Here is a 19,132-nt window from a genome sequence, read left to right on the forward strand (position 1 = left end):
ACCATAGCCCTCTATGGGCTTCCAAATATCACTTTGCCAATTCCACAAGAACTGTCTTAGCGAAAGGCTGCTTGAGGGGAAAGCTGTAACTCTGTGAGATGATTTCGCAGAACACAAAGAAGTTTCTCAGAAAGCTTCTTTCTCTTTGTTATCGGAGGATATTTCCTTTGTCCCTATAGTCTTCAAAGGGATCCGAAATATCTGTTCTCAGATTCCACAGAAATAAGGGTAGCAGAGAGATACACGAAATACAGATGTAACTCTGTGAGATGAATGAACAGAACACTAAGCAGTTTCTCAGAAAGCTTCTTTCCAGATTTCATCTGAGGATATTTCCTTTTTCACCGTAGCCCTTTATGGGCTTCCAAATATCACTTTGCCAATTCCACAAGAACTGTCTTAGCGAAAGGCTTCTTGAGGGGAAAGCTGTAACTCTGTGAGATGATTTCACAGAACACAAAGAAGTTTCTCAGAAAGCTTCTTTCTCTTTGTTATCGGAGGATATTTCCTTTGTCCCTAGAGTCTTCAAAGGGATCCGAAAAATCTGTTCTCAGATTCCACATAAATAAGGCTAGCAAAGAGATCCACGAAATACAGATGTAACTCTGTGAGTGGAAGTCACACATACAGAGCAGTTTCTCAGAAAGCCTCTTTCCAGATTTCATCTGAGGATATTTCCTTTTTCACCATAGCCCTCTATGGTCTTCCAAATATCACTTTGCCAATTACACAAGAACTGTCTAAGCAAAAGGCTTCTTGAGGGGAAAGCTGTAACTCTGTGAGATGATTTCACAGAACAAAAAGAAGTTTCTCAGAAAGCTTCTTTCTCTTTGTTATCGGAGGATATTTCCTTTGGCCCTATAGTCTTCAAAGGGATCCGAATTATCTGTTCTCAGATTCCACAGAAATAAGGCTAGCAAAGAGATCCACGAAATACAGATGTAACTCTGTGAGTGGAAGTCTCACATCACAGAGCAGTTTCTCAGAAATCTTCTTTCCAGATTTCATCTGAGGATATTTCCTTTTTCACCATAGCCCTCTATGGGCTTCCAAATATCACTTTGCCAATTCCACAAGAACTGTCTTAGCGAAAGGCTTCTTGAGGAGAAAGCTGTAACTCTGTGAGATGATTTCACGGAACACATAGGAGTTTCTCAGAAAGCTTCTTTCTCTTTGTTATCGGATTATATTTCCTTTGGCCCTATAATCTTCAAAGGAATCCGAAATATCTGTTCTCAGATTCCACAGAAATCAGGCTAGCAAAGACATCCACGGAATACAGATGTAACCCTGTGTGGTGAATGAACAGAACACTAAGCAGTTTCTCAGAAAGCTTCTTTCCAGATTTCATCTGAGGATATTTCATTTTCACCATAGCCCTCTATGGGCTTCCAAATATCCCTTTGGCAATTCCACAAGAACTGTCTTAGCGAAAGGCTTCTTGAGGGGAAAGCTATAACTCTGTGAGATGATTTCACAGAACACAAAGAAGTTTCTCAGAAAGCTTCTTTCTCTTTGTTATCGGAGGATGTTTCCTTTTGCCCTATAGTCTTCAAAGGGATCAGAAATATCTGTTCTCAGATTCCACAGAAATAAGGCTAGCAAAGAGATCCACGAAATACAGATGTAACTCTGTGAGTGGAAGTCACACATCACAGAACAGTTTCTCAGAAAGCTTCTTTCCAGATTTCATCTGAGGATATTTCCTTTTTCACCGTAGCCCTCTATGGGCTTCCAAATACCACTTTGCCAATTCCACAAGAACTGTCTTAGTGAAAGGCTTCTTGAGGGGAAAGCTGTAACTCTGTGAGAAGATTTCGCAGAACACAAAGAAGTTTCTCAGAAAGCTTCTTTCTCTTTGTTATCGGAAGATATTTCCTTTGGCCCTATAGTCTTCAAAGGGATCCGAAATATCTGTTCTCAGATTCCACAGAAATAAGGCTAGCAAACAGATCCACGAAATACAGATGTAACTCTGTGAGATGAATGAACAGAACACTAAGCAGTTTCTCAGAAAGCTTCTTTCCAGATTTCATCTGAGGATATTTCCCTTTTAACCATAGCCCACTATGGGCTTCCAAATATCACTTTGCCAATTCCACAAGAACTGTCTTAGCGAAAGGCTTCTGGAGGGGAAAGGTGTAACTCTGTGAGATGATTTCACAGAACACAAAGAAGTTTCTCAGAAAGCTTCCTTCTCTTTGTTATCGGAGGATATTTCCTTTGGCCCTATAGTCTTCAAAGGGATCCGAAATATCGGTTCTCAGATTCCACAGAAATAAGGCTAGCAAAGAGATCCACGAAATACAGATGTAACTCTGTGAGTGGAAGTCACACGTCACAGAGCAGTTTCTCAAAAAGCTTCTTTCCAGATTTCATCTGAGGATATTTCCTTTTTCACCATAGCCCTCTATGGGCTTCCAAATATCACTTTGCCAATTCCACAAGAACTGTATTAGCGAAAGGCTTCTTGAGGGGAAAGCTGTAACTCTGTGAGATGATTTCACAGAACACAAAGAAGTTTCTCAGAAAGCTTCTTTCTCTTTGCTATCGGAGGATGTTTCCTTTGGCCCTATGGACTTCAAAGGGATCCGAAATATCTGTTCTCAGATTCCACAGAAATAAGGCTAGCAAAGAGATCCACGAAATACAGATGTAACTCTGTGAGTGGAAGTCACACATCACAGAGCAGTTTCTCAGAAAGCTTCTTTCCAGATTTCATCTGAAGATATTTCCTTTTTCACCATAGCCCTCTATGGGCTTCCAAATATCACTTTGCCAATTCCACAAGAACTGTCTTAGCGAAAGGCTTCTTGAGGGGAAAGCTGTAACTCTGTGATATGATTTCGCAGAACACAAAGAAGTTTCTCAGAAAGCTTCTTTCTCTTTGCTATCGGAGGATATTTCCTTTGGCCCTATAGTCTTCAAAGGGATCCGAAATATCTGTTCTCAGATTCCACAGAAATAAGGCTAGCAAAGAGATCCACGAAATACAGGTGTAACTCTGTGAGATGAATGAACAGAACACTAAGCAGTTTCTCAGAAATCTTCTTTCCAGATTTCATCTGAGGATATTTCCTTTTTCACCCTAGCCCTCTATGGGCTTCCAAATATCACTTTGCCAATTCCACAAGAACTGTCTTAGCGAAAGGCTTCTTGAGGGGAAAGCTGTAACTCTGTGAGATGATTTCGCAGAACACAAAGAAGTTTTCAGAAAGCTTCTTTCTCTTTGTTATCGGAGGATATTTCCTTTGGCCCTATAGACTTCAAAGGGATCCGAAATATCTGTTCTCAGATTCCACAGAAATAAGGCTAGCAAAGAGATCCACGAAATACAGATGTAACTCTGTGAGTGGAAGTCACACGTCACAGAGCAGTTTCTCAGAAAGCTTCTTTCCAGATTTCGTCTGAGGATCTTTCCTTTTTCACCATAGCCCTCTATGGGCTTCCAAATATCACTTTGCCAATTCCACAAGAACTGTCTTAGCGAAAGGCTTCTTGAGCGGAATGCTGTAACTCTGTGAGATGATTTCGCAGAACACAAAGAAGTTTCTCAGAAAGCTTCTTTCTCTTTGTTATCGGAGGACATTTCCTTTGGCCCTATTGTCTTCAAAGGGATCCGAAATATCTGTTCTCAGATTCCACAGAAATAAGGCTAGCAAAGAGATCCACGAAATACAGATGTAACTCAGTGAGTGGAAGTCACACATCACAGAGCAGTTTCTCCGAAAGCTTCTTTCCAGACTTCATCTGAGGATATTTCCTTTTTCACCATAGCCCTCTATGGGCTTCCAAATATCACTTTGCCAATTCCACAAGAACTTTCTTAGCGAAAGACTTCTTGAGGGGAAAGCTGTAACTCTGTGAGATGATTTCACAGAACGCAAAGAAGTTTCTCAGAAAGCTTCTTTCTTTTTGCTATCGGAGGATATTTCCTTTGGCCCTATAGTCTTCTAAGGGATCCGAAATATCTGTTCTCAGATTCCACAGAAATAAGGCTAGCAAAGAGATCCACGAAATACAGATGTAACTCTGTGAGATGAATGAACAGAACACTAAGCAGTTTCTCAGAAAGCTTCTTTCCAGATTTCATCTGAGGATATTTCCTTTTTCACACTAGCCCTCGAAGGGCTTCCAAATATCACTTTGCCAATTCCACAAGAACTGTCTTAGCGAAAGGCTTCTTGAGGGGAAAGCTGTAACTCTGTGAGATGATTTCGCAGAACACAAAGAAGTTTCTCAGAAAGCTTCTTTCTCTTTGTTATCGGAGGATATTTCCTTTGGCCCTATAGACTTCAAAGGGATCCTAAATATCTGTTCTCAGATTCCACAGAAATAAAGCTAGCAAAGAGATCCACGAAATACAAATGTAACTCTGTGAGTGGAAGTCTCACATCACAGAGCAGTTTCTCAGAAAGCTTCTTTCCAGATTTCATCTGAGGATATTTCCGTTTTCACCATAGCCCACTATGGGCTTCCAAATATCACTTTGCCAATTGCTCAAGAACTGGCTTAGCGAAAGGCTTCTTGAGGGGAAAGTTGTAACTCTGTGAGATGATTTCACAGAACACAAAGAAATTTCTCAGAAAGCTTCTTTCTCTTTGTTATCGGAGGATATTTCCTTTGGCCCTATTGTCTTCAAAGGGATCCGAAATATCTGTTCTCAGATTCCACAGAAATAAGGCTAGCAAAGAGATCCACGAAATACAGATTTAACTCTGTGAGTGGAAGTCACACATTACAGAGCAGTTTCTCAGAAAGCTTCTTTCCCGATTTCATCTGAGGATATTTCCTTTTTCACCGTAGCCCTCTATGGGCTTCCAAATATCACTTTGCCAAATCCACAAGAACTGTCTTAGCGAAAGGCTTCTTGAGGGGAAAGCTGTAACTCTGTGAGATGATTTCACAGAAGACAAAGAAGTTTTTCAGAAAGCTTCTTTCTCTTTGTTATTGGAGGATATTTCCTTTGGCCCTATAGTCTTCAAAGGGATCCGAAATATCTGTTCTCAGTTTCCACAGAAATAAGGCTAGCAAAGAGATCCACGAAATGCAGATGTAACTCTGTGAGATGAATGAACAGAACACTAAGCAGTTTCTCAGAAAGCTTCTTTCCAGATTTCATCTGAGGATATTTCCTTTTTCACCATAGCCCACTATGGGCTTCCAAATATCACTTTGCCATTTGCACAAGAACTGTCTTAGCGAAAGGCTTCTGGAGGGGAAAGCTGTAACTCTGTGAGATGATTTCACAGAACACAAAGAAGTTTCTCAGAAAGCTTCCTTCTCTTTGTTACCGGAGGATATTTCCTTTGGCTCTATAGTCTTCAAAGGGATCCGAAGTATCTGTTCTCAGATTCCACAGAAATAAGGCTAGCAAAGAGATCCACGAAATACAGATGTAACTCTGTGAGTGGAAGTCACTCGTCACAGAGCAGTTTCTCAGAAAGCTTCTTTCCAGATTTCATCTGAGGATATTTCCTTTTTCACCCTAGCCCTCTATGGGCTTCCAAATATCACTTTGCCAATTCCACAAGAACTGTCTTAGCGAAAGGCTTCTTGAGGGGAAAGCTGTAACTCTGTGAGATGATTTCACAGAACACAAAGAAGTTTCTCAGAAAGCTTCTTTCTCTTTGCTATCGGAGGATGTTTCCTTTGGCCCTATGGACTTCAAAGGGATCCGAAATATCTGTTCTCAGATTCCACAGAAATAAGGCTAGCAAAGAGATCCACGAAATACAGATGTAACTCTGTGAGTGGAAGTCACACATCACAGAGCAGTTTCTCAGAAAGCTTCTTTCCAGATTTCATCTGAAGATATTTCCTTTTTCACCATAGCCCTCTATGGGCTTCCAAATATCACTTTGCCAATTCCACAAGAACTGTCTTAGCGAAAGCCTTCTTGAGGGGAAAGCTGTAACTCTGTGATATGATTTCGCAGAACACAAAGAAGTTTCTCAGAAAGCTTCTTTCTCTTTGCTATCGGAGGATATTTCCTTTGGCCCTATAGTCTTCAAAGGGATCCGAAATATCTGTTCTCAGATTCCACAGAAATAAGGCTAGCAAAGAGATCCACGAAATACAGGTGTAACTCTGTGAGATGAATGAACAGAACACTAAGCAGTTTCTCAGAAATCTTCTTTCCAGATTTCATCTGAGGATATTTCCTTTTTCACCCTAGCCCTCTATGGGCTTCCAAATATCACTTTGCCAATTCCACAAGAACTGTCTTAGCGAAAGGCTTCTTGAGGGGAAAGCTGTAACTCTGTGAGATGATTTCGCAGAACACAAAGAAGTTTCTCAGAAAGCTTCTTTCTCTTTGTTATCGGAGGATATTTCCTTTGGCCCTATAGACTTCAAAGGGATCCGAAATATCTGTTCTCAGATTCCACAGAAATAAGGCTAGCAAAGAGATCCACGAAATACAGATGTAACTCTGTGAGTGGAAGTCACACGTCACAGAGCAGTTTCTCAGAAAGCTTCTTTCCAGATTTCGTCTGAGGATCTTTCCTTTTTCACCATAGCCCTCTATGGGCATCCAAATATCACTTTGCCAATTCCACAAGAACTGTCTTAGCGAAAGGCTTCTTGAGCGGAATGCTGTAACTCTGTGAGATGATTTCGCAGAACACAAAGAAGTTTCTCAGAAAGCTTCTTTCTCTTTGTTATCGGAGGACATTTCCTTTGGCCCTATTGTCTTCAAAGGGATCCGAAATATCTGTTCTCAGATTCCACAGAAATAAGGCTAGCAAAGAGATCCACGAAATACAGATGTAACTCAGTGAGTGGAAGTCACACATCACAGAGCAGTTTCTCCGAAAGCTTCTTTCCAGACTTCATCTGAGGATATTTCCTTTTTCACCATAGCCCTCTATGGGCTTCCAAATATCACTTTGCCAATTTCACAAGAACTGTCTTAGCGAAAGACTTCTTGAGGGGAAAGCTGTAACTCTGTGAGATGATTTCACAGAACGCAAAGAAGTTTCTCAGAAAGCTTCTTTCTTTTTGCTATCGGAGGATATTTCCTTTGGCCCTATAGTCTTCTAAGGGATCCGAAATATCTGTTCTCAGATTCCACAGAAATAAGGCTAGCAAAGAGATCCACGAAATACAGATGTAACTCTGTGAGATGAATGAACAGAACACTAAGCAGTTTCTCAGAAAGCTTCTTTCCAGATTTCATCTGAGGATATTTCCTTTTTCACACTAGCCCTCGAAGGGCTTCCAAATATCACTTTGCCAATTCCACAAGAACTGTCTTAGCGAAAGGCTTCTTCAGCGGAAAGCTGTAACTCTGTGAGATGATTTCGCAGAACACAAAGAAGTTTCTCAGAAAGCTTCTTTCTCTTTGTTATCGGAGGATATTTCCTTTGGCCCTATAGTCTTCAAATGGATCCGAAATATCTGTTCTCAGATTCCACAGAAATAAAGCTAGCAAAGAGATCCACGAAATACAGATGTAACTCTGTGAGTGGAAGTCTCACATCACAGAGCAGTTTCTCAGAAAGCTTCTTTCCAGATTTCATCTGAGGATATTTCTTTTTTCACCATAGCAATCTATGGGCTTCCAAATATCACTTTGCCAATTCCACAAGAACTGTCTTAGCGAAAGGCTTCTTGAGCGGAATGCTGTAACTCTGTGAGATGATTTCACAGAACACAAAGAAGTTTCTCAGAAAGCTTCTTTCTCTTTGTTATCGGAGGACATTTCCTTTGGCCCTATTGTCTTCAAAGGGATCCGAAATATCGGTTCTCAGATTCCAAAGAAATAAGGCTAGCAAAGAGATCCACGAAATAGAGATGTAACTCTGTGAGATGAATGAACAGAACACTAAGAAGTTTCTCAGAAAGCTTCTTTCCAGATTTCATCTGAGGATATTTCCGTTTTCACCATAGCCCACTATGGGCTTCCAAATATCACTTTGCCAATTGCACAAGAACTGGCTTAGCGAAAGGCTTCTTGAGGGGAAAGTTGTAACTCTTTGAGATGATTTCACAGAACACAAAGAAATTTCTCAGAAAGCTTCTTTCTCTTTGTTTTCGGAGGATATTTCCTTTGGCCCTATTGTCTTCAAAGGGATCCGAAATATCTGTTCTCAGATTCCACAGAAATAAGGCTAGCAAAGAGATCCACGAAATACAGATTTAACTCTGTGAGTGGAAGTCACACATTACAGAGCAGTTTTCAGAAAGCTTCTTTCCCGATTTCATCTGAGGATATTTCCTTTTTCACCGTAGCCCTCTATGGGCTTCCAAATATCACTTTGCCAATTCCACAAGAACTGTCTTAGCGAAAGGCTTCTTGAGGGGAAAGCTGTAACTCTGTGAGATGATTTCACAGAAGACAAAGAAGTTTCTCAGAAAGCTTCTTTCTCTTTGTTATCGGAGGATGTTTCCTTTGGCCCTATAGTCTTCAAAGGGATCCGAAATATCTGTTCTCAGATTCCACAGAAATAAGGCTAGCAAAGAGATCCACGAAATACAGATGTAACTCTGTGAGATGAATGAACAGAACACTAAGCAGTTTCTCAGAAAGCTTCTTTCCAGATTTCATCTGAGGATATTTCCGTTTTCACCATAGCCCACTATGGGCTTCCAAATATCACTTTGCCAATTGCACAAGAACTGTCTTAGCGAAAGGCTTCTTGAGGGGAAAGCTGTAACTCTGTGAGATGATTTCACAGAACACAAAGAAGTTTCTCAGAAAGCTTCCTTCTCTTTGTTATCGGAGGATATTTCCTTTGGCCCTATAGTCTTCAAAGGGATCCGAAATATCTGTTCTCAGATTCCACAGAAATAAGGCTAGCAAAGAGATCCACGAAATACAGATGTAACTCTGTGAGTGGAAGTCACACGTCACAGAGCAGTTTCTCAGAAAGCTTCTTTCCAGATTTCATCTGAGGATCTTTCCTTTTTCACCATAGCCCTCTATGGGCTTCCAAATATCACTTTGCCAATTCCACAAGAACTGTCTTAGTGAAAGGCTTCTTGAGGGGAAAGCTGTAAATGTGTGAGGTGATTTCACAGAACACAAAGAAGTTTTTCAGAAAGCTTCTTTCTCTTTGTTATTGGAGGATATTTCCTTTGGCCCTATAGTCTTCAAAGGGATCCGAAATATCTGTTCTCAGATTCCACAGAAATAAGGCTAGCAAAGAGATCCACGAAATGCAGATGTAACTCTGTGAGATGAATGAACAGAACACTAAGCAGTTTCTCAGAAAGCTTCTTTCCAGATTTCATCTGAGGATATTTCCGTTTTCACCATAGCCCACTATGGGCTTCCAAATATCACTTTGCCAATTGCACAAGAACTGTCTTAGCGAAAGGCTTCTGGAGGGGAAAGCTGTAACTCTGTGAGATGATTTCACAGAACACAAAGAAGTTTCTCAGAAAGCTTCCTTCTCTTTGTTACCGGAGAATATTTCCTTTGGCTCTATAGTCTTCAAAGGGATCCGAAATATCTGTTCTCAGATTCCACAGAAATAAGGCTAGCAATGAGATCCACGAAATACAGATGTAACTCTGTGAGTGGAAGTATCTCGTCACAGAGCAGTTTCTCAGAAAGCTTCTTTCCAGATTTCATCTGAGGATATTTCCTTTTTCACCATAGCCTTCTATGGGCTTCCAAATATCACTTTGCCAATTCCACAAGAACTGTCTTAGCGAAAGGCTACTTGAGGGGAAAGCTGTAAATCTGTGAGATGATTTCACACAACACAAAGAAGTTTCTCAGAAAGCTTCTTTCTCTTTGTTATCGGAGGATATTTCCTTTGGCCCTATAGTCTTCAAAGGGATCCGAAATATCTGTTTTCTGATTCCACAGAAAAAAGGCAAGCAAAGAGACCCACGAAATACAGATGTAACTCTGTGAGATGAATGAACAGAACACTAAGCAGTTTCTCAGAAAGCTTCTTTCCAAATTTCATCTGAGGATATTTCCTTTTTCACACTAGCCCTCAAAGGGCTTCCAAATATCACTTTGCCAATTCCACAAGAACTGTCTTAGCGAAAGGCTTCTTGAGTGGAAAGCTGTAACTCTGTGAGATGATTTCACAGAACACAAAGAAGTTTCTCAGAAAGCTTCTTTCTCTTTGTTATCGGAGGATATTTCCTTTGGCCCTATTGTCTTCAAAGGGATCCGAAATATCTGTTCTCAGATTCCACAGAAATAAGGCTAGCAAAGAGATCCAAGAAATACAGATGTAACTCTGTGAATGGAAGTCACACATTAGAGAGCAGTTTCTCAGAAAGCTTCTTTCCCGATTTCATCTGAGGATATTTCCTTTTTCACCATAGCCCTCTATGGGCTTCCAAATATCACTTTGCCAATTCCACAAGAACTGTCTTAGCGAAAGGCTTTTTGAGGGGAAAGCTGTAACTCTGTGAGATGATTTCGCCGAACACAAAGAAGTTTCTCAGAAAGCTTCTTTCTCTTTGTTATCGGAAGATATTTCCTTTGGCCCTATAGTCTTCAAAGGGATCCGAAATATCTGTTCTCAGATTCCACAGAAATAAGGCTAGCAAAGAGATCCACGAAATACAGATGTAACTCTGTGAGTGGAAGTCACACATCACAGAGCAGTTTCTCAGAAAGCTTCTTTCCAGATTTCATCTGAGGATATTTCTTTTTTCACCATAGAAATCTATGGGCTTCCAAATATCACTTTGCCAATTCCACAAGAACTGTCTTAGCGAAAGGCTTCTTGAGCGGAATGCTGTAACTCTGTGAGATGATTTCACAGAACACAAAGAAGTTTCTCAGAAAGCTTCTTTCTCTTTGTTATCGGAGGACATTTCCTTTGGCCCTATTGTCTTCAAAGGGATCCGAAATATCTGTTCTCAGATTCCACAGAAATAAGGCTAGCAAAGAGATCCACGAAATACAGATGTAACTCAGTGAGTGGAAGTCACACATCACAGAGCAGTTTCTCCGAAAGCTTCTTTCCAGACTTCATCTGAGGATATTTCCTTTTTCACCATAGCCCTCTATGGGCTTCCAAATATCACTTTGCCAATTCCACAAGAACTGTCTTAGCGAAAGACTTCTTGAGGGGAAAGCTGTAACTCTGTGAGATGATTTCACAGAACTCAAAGAAGTTTCTCAGAAAGCTTCTTTCTCTTTGCTATCGGAGGATATTTCCTTTGGCCCTATAGTCTTCAAAGGGATCCGAAATATCTGTTCTCAGATTCCACAGAAATAAGGCTAGCAAAGAGATCCACGAAATACAGATGTAACTCTGTGAGATGAATGAACAGAACACTAAGCAGTTTCTCAGAAAGCTTCTTTCCAGATTTCATCTGTGGATATTTCCGTTTTCACCATAGCCCACTATGGGCTTCCAAATATCACTTTGCCAATTGCACAAGAACTGTCTTAGCGAAAGGCTTCTTGTGGGGAAAGTTGTAACTCTGTGAGATGATTTCACAGAACACAAAGAAGTTTCTCAGAAAGCTTCCTTCTCTTTGTTATCGGAGGATATTTCCTTTGGCCCTATAGTCTTCAAAGGGATCCGAAATATCTGTTCTCAGATTCCACAGAAATAAGGCTAGCAAAGAGATCCACGAAATACAGATGTAACTCTGTGAATGGAAGTCACACATTACAGAGCAGTTTCTCAGAAAGCTTCTTTCCCGATTTCATCTGAGGATATTTCCTTTTTCACCATAGCCCTCTATGGGCTTCCAAATATCACTTTGCCAATTCCACAAGAACTGTCTTAGCGAAAGGCTTTTTGAGGGGAAAGCTGTAACTCTGTGAGATGATTTCGCCGAACACAAAGAAGTTTCTCAGAAAGCTTCTTTCTCTTTGTTATCGGAAGATATTTCCTTTGGCCCTATAGTCTTCAAAGGGATCCGAGATATCTGTTCTCAGATTCCACAGAAATAAGGCTAGCAAAGAGATCCACGAAATACAGATGTAACTCTGTGAGTGGAAGTCACACATCACAGAGCAGTTTCTCAGAAAGCTTCTTTCCAGATTTCATCTGAGGATATTTCTTTTTTCACCATAGCCCTCTAAGGGCTTCCAAATATCACTTTGCCAATTCCACAAGAACTGTCTTAGCGAAAGGGTTCTTGAGGGGAAAGCTGTAACTCTGTGAGATGATTTCACAGAACACAAAGAAGTTTCTCAGAAAGCTTCTTTCTCTTTGTTATCGGAGGGTATTTCCTTTGGCCCTATAGTCTTCAAAGGGATCCGAAATATCTGTTCTCAGATTCCACAGAAATCAGGCTAGCAAGGAGATCCACGAAATACAGATGTAACTCTGTGAGATGAATGAACAGAACACTAAGCAGTTTCTCAGAAACCTTCTTTCCAGAATTCATCTGAGGATATTTCCTTTTTCACCATAAAACTCTATGGGCTCCCAAATATCACTTTGGCAATCCACAAGAACTGTCTTAGCGAAAGGCTTCTTGAGGGGAAAGCTGTAACTCTGTGAGATGATTTCACAGAACACAAAGAAGTTTCTCAGACAGCTTCTTTCTCTTTGTTATCGGAGGATATTTCCCTTGGCCCTATAGTCTTCAAAGGTATCAGAAATATCTGTTCTCAGATTCCACAGAAATAAGGCTAGCAAAGAGATCCACGAAATACAGTTGTAACTCTGTGAGTGGAAGTCACACATCACAGAGCAGTTTCTCAGAAAGCTTCTTTCCAGATTTCATCTGAGGATATTTCCTTTTTCACCATAGCCCTCTATGGGCTTCCAAATATCACTTTGCCAATTCCACAAGAACTGTCTTAGCGAAAGACTTCTTGAGGGGAAAGCTGTAACTCTGTGAGATGATTTCGCAGAACACAAAGAAGTTTCTCAGAAAGCTTCTTTCTCTTTGTTATCGGAGGATATTTCCTTTGGCACTATAGTCTTCAAAGGGATCCGAAATATCTGTTCTCAGATTCCACAGAAATAAGGGTAGCAGAGAGATACACGAAATACAGATGTAACTCTGTGAGATGAATGAACAGAACACTAAGCAGTTTCTCAGAAAGCTTCTTTCCAGATTTCATCTGAGTATATTTCCTTTTTCACCGTAGCCCTTTATGGGCTTCCAAATATCACTTTGCCAATTCCACAAGAACTGTCTTAGCGAAAGGCTTCTTGAGGGGAAAGCTGTAACTCTGTGAGATGATTTCACAGAACACAAAGAAGTTTCTCAGAAAGCTTCTTTCTCTTTGTTATCGGAGGATATTTCCTTTGTCCCTAGAGTCTTCAAAGGGATCCGAAAAATCTGTTCTCAGATTCCACATAAATAAGGCTAGCAAAGAGATCCACGAAATACAGATGTAACTCTGTGAGTGGAAGTCACACATAACAGAGCAGTTTCTCAGAAAGCCTCTTTCCAGATTTCATCTGAGGATATTTCCTTTTTCACCATAGCCCTCTATGGTCTTCCAAATATCACTTTGCCAATTACACAAGAACTGTCTATGCAAAAGGCTTCTTGAGGGGAAAGCTGTAACTCTGTGAGATGATTTCACAGAACACAAAGAAGTTTCTCAGAAAGCTTCTTTCTCTTTGTTATCGGAGGATATTTCCTTTGGCCCTATAGTCTTCAAAGGGATCCGAATTATCTGTTCTCAGATTCCACAGAAATAAGGCTAGCAAAGAGATCCACGAAATACAGATGTAACTCTGTGAGTGGAAGTCTCACATCACAGAGCAGTTTCTCAGAAATCTTCTTTCCAGATTTCATCTGTGGATATTTCCTTTTTCACCATAGCCCTCTATGGGCTTCCAAATATCACTTTGCCAATTCCACAAGAACTGTCTTAGCGAAAGGCTTCTTGAGGAGAAAGCTGTAACTCTGTGAGATGATTTCACGGAACACATAGGAGTTTCTCAGAAAGCTTCTTTCTCTTTGTTATCGGATTATATTTCCTTTGGCCCTATAATCTTCAAAGGGATCCGAAATATCTGTTCTCAGATTCCACAGAAATCAGGCTAGCAAAGACATCCACGGAATACAGATGTAACCCTGTGTGGTGAATGAACAGAACACTAAGCAGTTTCTCAGAAAGCTTCTTTCCAGATTTCATCTGAGGATATTTCATTTTCACCATAGCCCTCTATGGGCTTCCAAATATCCCTTTGGCAATTCCACAAGAACTGTCTTAGCGAAAGGCCTCTTGAGGGGAAAGCTATAACTCTGTGAGATGATTTCACAGAACACAAAGAAGTTTCTCAGAAAGCTTCTTTCTCTTTGTTATCGGAGGATGTTTCCTTTTGCCCTATAGTCTTCAAAGGGATCAGAAATATCTGTTCTCAGATTCCACAGAAATAAGGCTAGCAAAGAGATCCACGAAATACAGATGTAACTCTGTGAGTGGAAGTCACATATCACAGAGCAGTTTCTCAGAAAGCTTCTTTCCAAATTTCATCTGAGGATATTTCCTTTTTCACCGTAGCCATCTATGGGCTTCCAAATATCACTTTGCCAATTCCACAAGAACTGTCTTAGTGAAAGGCTTCTTGAGGGGAAAGCTGTAACTCTGTGAGATGATTTCGCAGAACACAAAGAAGTTTCTCAGAAAGCTTCTTTTTCTTTGTTATCGGAAGATATTTCCTTTGGCCCTATAGTCTTCAAAGGGATCCGAAATATCTGTTCTCAGATTCCACAGAAATAAGGCTAGCAAACAGATCCACGAAATACAGATGTAACTCTGTGAGATGAATGAACAGAACACTAAGCAGTTTCTCAGAAAGCTTCTTTCCAGATTTCATCTGAGGATATTTCCCTTTTCACCATAGCCCACTATGGGCTTCCAAATATCACTTTGCCAATTCCACAAGAACTGTCTTAGCGAAAGGCTTCTTGTGGGGAAAGTTGTAACTCTGTGAGATGATTTCACAGAACACAAAGAAGTTTCTCAGAAAGCTTCCTTCTCTTTGTTATCGGAGGATATTTCCTTTGGCTCTATAGTCTTCAAAGGGATCCGAAATATCTGTTCTCAGATTCCACAGAAATAAGGCTAGCAAAGAGATCCACGAAATACAGATGTAACCCTGTGGGTGGAAGTCACACGTCACAGAGCAGTTTCTCAGAAAGCTTCTTTCCAGATTTCATCTGAGGATATTTCCTTTTTCACCATAGCCCTCTATGGGCTTCCAAATATCACTTTGCCAATTCCACAAGAACTCTCTTAGCTAAAGGCTTTTTGAGGGGAAAGCTGTAACTCTGTGAGATGATTTCACCGAACACAAAGAAGTTTCTCAGAAAGCTTCTTTCTCTTTGTTATCGGAGGGTATTTCCTTTGGCCCTATAGTCTTCAAAGGGATCCGAAATATCTGTTCTCAGATTCCACAGAAATCAGGCTAGCAAGGAGATCCACGAAATACAGATGTAACTCTGTGAGATGAATGAACAGAACACTAAGCAGTTTCTCAGAAACCTTCTTTCCAGAATTCATCTGAGGATATTTCCTTTTTCACCATAAACCTCTATGGGCTCCCAAATATCACTTTGGCAATCCACAAGAACTGTCTTAGCGAAAGGCTTCTTGAGGGGAAAGCTGTAACTCTGTGAGATGATTTCACAGAACACAAAGAAGTTTCTCAGACAGCTTCTTTCTCTTTGTTATCGGAGGATATTTCCCTTGGCCCTATAGTCTTCAAAGGGATCCGAAATATCTGTTCTCAGATTCCACAGAAATAAGGCTAGCAAAGAGATCCACGAAATACAGTTGTAACTCTGTGAGTGGAAGTCACACATCACAGAGCAGTTTCTCAGAAAGCTTCTTTCCAGATGTCATCTGAGGATATTTCCTTTTTCACCATAGCCCTCTATGGGCTTCCAAATATCACTTTGCCAATTCCACAAGAACTGTCTTAGCGAAAGGCTTCTTGAGGGGAAAGCTGTAACTCTGTGAGATGATTTCGCAGAACACAAAGAAGTTTCTCAGAAAGCTTCTTTCTCTTTGTTATCGGAGGATATTTCCTTTGGCACTATAGTCTTCAAAGGGATCCGAAATATCTGTTCTCAGATTCCACAGAAATAAGGGTAGCAGAGAGATACACGAAATACAGATGTAACTCTGTGAGATGAATGAACAGAACACTAAGCAGTTTCTCAGAAAGCTTCTTTCCAGATTTCATCTGAGTATATTTCCTTTTTCACCGTAGCCCTTTATGGGCTTCCAAATATCACTTTGCCAATTCCACAAGAACTGTCTTAGCGAAAGGCTTCTTGAGGGGAAAGCTGTAACTCTGTGAGATGATTTCACAGAACACAAAGAAGTTTCTCAGAAAGCTTCTTTCTCTTTGTTATCGGAGGATATTTCCTTTGTCCCTAGAGTCTTCAAAGGGATCCGAAAAATCTGTTCTCAGATTCCACATAAATAAGGCTAGCAAAGAGATCCACGAAATACAGATGTAACTCTGTGAGTGGAAGTCACACATAACAGAGCAGTTTCTCAGAAAGCCTCTTTCCAGATTTCATCTGAGGATATTTCCTTTTTCACCATAGCCCTCTATCGTCTTCCAAATATCACTTTGCCAATTACACAAGAACTGTCTATGCAAAAGGCTTCTTGAGGGGAAAGCTGTAACTCTGTGAGATGATTTCACAGAACACAAAGAAGTTTCTCAGAAAGCTTCTTTCTCTTTGTTATCGGAGGATATTTCCTTTGGCCCTATAGTCTTCAAAGGGATCCGAATTATCTGTTCTCAGATTCCACAGAAATAAGGCTAGCAAAGAGATCCACGAAATACAGATGTAACTCTGTGAGTGGAAGTCTCACATCACAGAGCAGTTTCTCAGAAATCTTCTTTCCAGATTTCATCTGTGGATATTTCCTTTTTCACCATAGCCCTCTATGGGCTTCCAAATATCACTTTGCCAATTCCACAAGAACTGTCTTAGCGAAAGGCTTCTTGAGGAGAAAGCTGTAACTCTGTGAGATGATTTCACGGAACACATAGGAGTTTCTCAGAAAGCTTCTTTCTCTTTGTTATCGGATTATATTTCCTTTGGCCCTATAATCTTCAAAGGGATCCGAAATATCTGTTCTCAGATTCCACAGAAATCAGGCTAGCAAAGACATCCACGGAATACAGATGTAACCCTGTGTGGTGAATGAACAGAACACTAAGCAGTTTCTCAGAAAGCTTCTTTCCAGATTTCATCTGAGGATATTTCATTTTCACCATAGCCCTCTATGGGCTTCCAAATATCCCTTTGGCAATTCCACAAGAACTGTCTTAGCGAAAGGCTTCTTGAGGGGAAAGCTATAACTCTGTGAGATGATTTCACAGAACACAAAGAAGTTTCTCAGAAAGCTTCTTTCTCTTTGTTATCGGAGGATGTTTCCTTTTGCCCTATAGTCTTCAAAGGGATCAGAAATATCTGTTCTCAGATTCCACAGAAATAAGGCTAGCAAAGAGATCCACGAAATACAGATGTAACTCTGTGAGTGGAAGTCACACATCACAGAGCAGTTTCTCAGAAAGCTTCTTTCCAAATTTCATCTGAGGATATTTCCTTTTTCACCGTAGCCCTCTATGGGCTTCCAAATATCACTTTGCCAATTCCACAAGAACTGTCTTAGTGAAAGGCTTCTTGAGGGGAAAGCTGTAACTCTGTGAGATGATTTCGCAGAACACAAAGAAGTTTCTCAGAAAGCTTCTTTCTCTTTGTTATCGGAAGATATTTCCTTTGGCCCTATAGTCTTCAAAGGGATCCGAAATATCTGTTCTCAGATTCCACAGAAATAAGGCTAGCAAACAGATCCACGAAATACAGATGTAACTCTGTGAGATGAATGAACAGAACACTAAGCAGTTTCTCAGAAAGCTTCTTTCCAGATTTCATCTGAGGATATTTCCCTTTTCACCATAGCCCACTATGGGCTTCCAAATATCACTTTGCCAATTCCACAAGAACTGTCTTAGCGAAAGGCTTCTGGAGGGGAAAGGTGTAACTCTGTGAGATGATTTCACAGAACACAAAGAAGTTTCTCAGAAAGCTTCCTTCTCTTTGTTATCGGAGGATATTTCCTTTGTCCCTATAGTCTTCAAAGGGATCCGAAATATCGGTTCTCAGATTCCACAGAAATAAGGCTAGCAAAGAGATCCACGAAATACAGATGTAACTCTGTGAGTGGAAGTCACACGTCACAGAGCAGTTTCTCAAAAAGCTTCTTTCCAGATTTCATCTGAGGAAATTTCCTTTTTCATCATAGCCCTCTATGGGCTTCCAAATATCACTTTGCCAATTCCACAAGAACTGTCTTAGCGATAGGCTTCTTGAGGGGAAAGCTGTAACTCTGTGAGATGATTTCACAGAACACAAAGAAGTTTCTCAGAAAGCTTCTCTCTCTTTCTTATCGCAGGATATTTCCTTTGGCCCTATAGTCTTCAAAGGGATCCGAAATATCTGTTCTCAGATTCCACAGAAATAAGGCTAGCAAAGAGATCCACGAAATACAGATGTAACTCTGTGAGTGGAAGTCACACATCACAGAGCAGTTTCTCAGAAAGCCTCTTTCCAGATTTCATCTGAGGATATTTCCTTTTTCACCCTAGCCCTCTATGGGCTTCCAAATATCACTTTGCCAATTCAACAAGAACGGTCTTAGCGAAAGACTTCTTGAGGGAAAGCTGTTACTTTGTGAGATAATTTCACAGAACACAAAGAAGTTTCTCGGAAAGCTTCTTTCTCTTTGTTATCGGAGGATATTTCCTTTGGCCCTATAGTCTTCAAAGGGACCCGAAATATCTGTTCTCAGATTCCACAGAAATAAGGCTAGCAAAGAGATCCACGAAATACAGATGTAACTCAGTGAGTGGAAGTCACACATCACAGAGCAGTTTCTCCGAAAGCTTCTTTCCAGACTTCATCTGAGTATATTTCCTTTTTCACCATAGCCCTCTATGGGCTTCCAAATATCACTTTGCCAATTCCACAAGAACTGTCTTAGCGAAAGACTTCTTGAGGGGAAAGCTGTAACTCTGTGAGATGATTTCACAGAACTCAAAGAAGTTTCTCAGAAAGCTTCTTTCTCTTTGCTATCGGAGGATATTTCCTTTGGCCCTATAGTCTTCAAAGGGATCCGAAATATCTGTTCTCAGATTCCACAGAAATAAGGCTAGCAAAGAGATCCACGAAATACAGATGTAACTCTGTGAGATGAATG

The sequence above is a fragment of the Macaca fascicularis genome, chromosome 8 (genome assembly GCF_037993035.2).
Source record: "Macaca fascicularis isolate 582-1 chromosome 8, T2T-MFA8v1.1".
NCBI classification, from domain to species: Eukaryota; Metazoa; Chordata; class Mammalia; order Primates; family Cercopithecidae; genus Macaca; species Macaca fascicularis.